The sequence below is a fragment of the Nematolebias whitei genome, chromosome 15, assembly GCF_014905685.2.
Source record: "Nematolebias whitei isolate Nwh7 chromosome 15, NemWhi1, whole genome shotgun sequence".
Lineage (NCBI taxonomy): Eukaryota > Metazoa > Chordata > Actinopteri > Cyprinodontiformes > Rivulidae > Nematolebias > Nematolebias whitei.
The window spans coordinates 24,134,674-24,138,560 of NC_056512.1; positions in this window are offsets into that span (position 1 = coordinate 24,134,674).

The following is a 3,887-nucleotide window of genomic DNA, read 5'->3' on the forward strand; positions in this document are numbered from 1 at the left end:
AAACACACTTAAGAAAGCTCACTGTGTCAGAACCAGTTTGAAGGGTTTTCAAAACAAAATTAGTCACAAAGTTGCTTTGATATATGACTTAAAGAGTTCAAATTAAATATTTTTGGTGTCCAACAATGTTCAGTCAGGTCATCTGGACAGTTTTTTTTTGGGGGGGGGGGTTGTGCTTAAACGTTTCACCTTCCATCCAGAAGGCTTCATCAGTCAAGGAAACGCACAACAAAACTGATTCTTCCCCCAACAGCTTACTTCAAAGTGGAACAAACCAGTTATGTTGGTGCTAAGATGGTCTCTTTGGCACGCCCCCTCCTCCAGTGCCGGCCCTCTGCCTCGTCGGCAGTCATGTCAAACTGGTTCAAAACCAACAAAGTCCATGCTCAATAATCCAGGTATACAATTCAACAATTTTCAGTCAGGTCATCGGGACAGGTTTTTTTTTGTTTGTTTCACTGTTTGGAGGAAGAATCTGTTTTGTGTTGTGTGTTTCCTTGATTGATGAAGCCTTCTGGATGGAAGGTGAAACGTTTAAGCACAAAAAAAACCCCAAAAAACTGTCCAGATGACCTGACTGAAAATTGTTGGATTTTATACCTGGATTATTGAGCATGGACTTTGTTACTTTTGGTGTATTTTTCATGTTTTTTTCTGTAAAAATAAAGCTCTGTAGCAACAGAAATGGTAATTGTCAGCATGATAATAATCTGGATTTGAATTTTCTGATCATTCCTCATTTAAAATTAACAGACTGAACACAAGGTAACATCGTCTTTTTGGAAATGATGAACATTTACTTTGGAAACACAAATCCAGCTACGCCTCATTGTGCATGGAAAGCTGCTCATATTTTATAGTTACATGTTGAACAAAATGTGCTCATTTCCATTCAATTGTTCATGAAAAGTTTTTCTTTTTAAATTTTGTTTTTCACTAAAGTAAGGCATCTGTTCTTGATTTTACAATAAAATAATTAAAATGTTTCTAGTTGTTAATTGTATTTTTGAATATTTAAAATATATCACATTGACATATTTGAATGTAATTCTACTCATTGACAAAATAAAAGACCAATCAAATGTGACACACTTTTGTTTTTTGTCTATGTAGATGACTTTATTAAGGTACAACTGTGTCAAAAATACTCCAGCATTATTGCAACATTTGCACCAATGCTGAGTCTCACTGTCTTTTTTTGGACAGTCTGTGTTGGAGTGTTTGTTATATGTACTTGTGACATAGACACAGTTCCTCCATGGTTCATAGAAATACACATGTGAAACAGAGACTAACCTGCTAAAACACAACTGTAACTGCAGTCTTAGTAATGACATACTGCATGACACTGGAGCCCTGAATAAAATGAAACATATGTCCTTGTGGGTGTTAAACGTGTAGTTTGACACCTACAGGTGTCACAGTAGTTTTTGAACCCTTCAGTAGTTTAGTCATAGTTATCTATCCTTAGCAATATCATTTATAAACTACAGTAAAAATGTCACCAAAGCTTTAGCATTTATTTCTCTATTTACATTTTATCTGAAAATTTGGAGCTAAATTAAAAACCTGGCATTCCTTAAAGGAATGCATTACTACTACCCTTCACACTACCAGTAATCTCATATTGTTTTGAGAAATTATGGGATTTAAAGCTGTTTTGATCAAACTTACAGTAACACAATTTCACAAGCTCTGTTGACGCTTGAAGTATGTTGAGGATGATGCTCAGCTACTACCACATCAAACTTTAGCCCAATATCAAGATTCTTTATTTTCATTCACATCACATGTGGTACATGAGGTGGAACGAAACTATGTACTCAAGGTCCCAGTTACACCCACAAATAGCAAAAATATAAACTATTAAAAAAACAGTATATGAGGATCAAATATATACACTAAACAAATGCAAAATGGTGCGCTAAAAGATCCAAGATATACACTGAACACTAATAATATAAAATAATACGATGTATTAAACAGCAGCCCGAACATGAGTCTGTAGAGAGCAGATGGGTATGAATACGGCTGTATCTACTAGTTACAGCCATAGTTAGAGCTAACACACTGCCTGGCCAAACAAAAAGTCTCCACCAAAAAAAGGTCACACACTAATGTTTTGTTGAACCGCCTTTAGCTTTGATTACAGCATGGATTCACTGTGGCATTGTTTCAATAAGCTTCTGCAATGTCACAAGATCTATTTCCATCCAGTGTTGCATTAATGTTTCACCGAGATCTTGCATTGATGACTAGACACTAGGCATGATGGGTACATCACTTCACCTGCCTCTCTTCTTACCCTGATGCACCCATCACTCTGGAACAGTCAAGTCAGATTTATTTATAGAGCACATTTAAAACAGAAACTTACCAAAGTGCTTAACAACAACAAAAAAATCACAGCATCAAATAAAAAGTAACAAGATAGATTTATAGCACATGGAATAAAAATATAAAGCAGAAAAAATAATTACAAACAATGAAATACTAAATCAGATCACCCTGTGTCAAAAGCCAAGGAATAATAACAAAAAGCACAAACACAATCAGAATAAAAGAAAAACTAAATCTAGATCTGATCATCCTGTGTTAAATGTCAATGAATATAGATGTGTTTTTAGGAGAGTTTTAAATGCAGAGACTGAATTGGCCTGTCTAATGTTGATGGGCAGATTGTTCCAGAGTTTAGGGCCCACGACTGAAAATGCCCAATCTCCTCTGAGTTTCAGCCTGGTTTTTGGTACCACCAAAAGCAGCTGGTCAGATGATCTCAAGGCCTGAGAAGGAGCATAAGGATGAAGAAGGTCAGAGAGGTATGAGGATGCAAGGCCGTCAATGCACTTGAATGTCAGCAGAAGAATTTTAAAAATTGATTCTGACACGCACAGGAAGTCATTGAAGGGAGGAAAGAATCGGTGAAATGTGCTCAAACCTGTGAGTTCCTGTTAAAAGCCGAGCTGCGGCATTTTGTACGAGCTGGAGTCGTGAAAGCGAAGCCTGACTGACCCCAACATAAAATGAGTTGCAGTAGTCCAGCTGGGTTGTAATGAATGCATGGACTCATTTTTCAAGGTCGGATCTGGACAGAACCTTCTTAAGCTTAGCTATCTGCCTTAGCTGAAAGAAGCTTTTTTGTAGAGCAGAGTTGATTTGCTTATTAAACTTAAAGTCCGAGTTTAACGCTACCCCAAGATTGGTAACTGACTGTTTTAGATGTGGCTGAAGGGAGTGCAGGTTTGCAGGATCAGTGACAGCAGTACAGCTTGGGTTAAACACAATGACCTTAGTCGTCTATCATTAAAATTCAAGAAGTTTGCAGCCATCCAAGTTTTGATGTCATCAAGACATTTTAGCAAAGGGTGGCTGGAGCAGGAACTGTTAGGTTTTAAAGGCAGATAAATCTGAGAATCATCGGCATAACAATGAAACAAAATACCATGTTTCCTCAGGATAGACCCCAAGGGGAGCAGATACAATGAGAACAGAAGGGGTCCAAGAATGGAGCCTTAACGGGGCGACTGAGTCCAGGATCTGTACACAAACTTCCTGATGCTGAGAAAGCAGCTCCTTTGTAGTAAGACAGACAGTAAGAACAGGGTAAATCTGGACTCATAAGACCACATGACCTTCTTCCATTGCTCCAGAGTCCAATCTTTATGCTCCCTAGCAAATTGAAGCCTTTTTTCAAGTTAGCTTCACTGATTAGTGGTTTTCTTAAGGCTACACAGCTGTTCAGTCCCAATCCCTTGAATTCCCTTCACATTGTGCATGTGGAAATGCTCTTACTTTCACTATTAAACATAGCCCTGAGTGCTACTTTTGTTTTTCTTCCATTTGATTTCACCAAACGTTTAAATGATAGCTGATCACGATCATTCAAG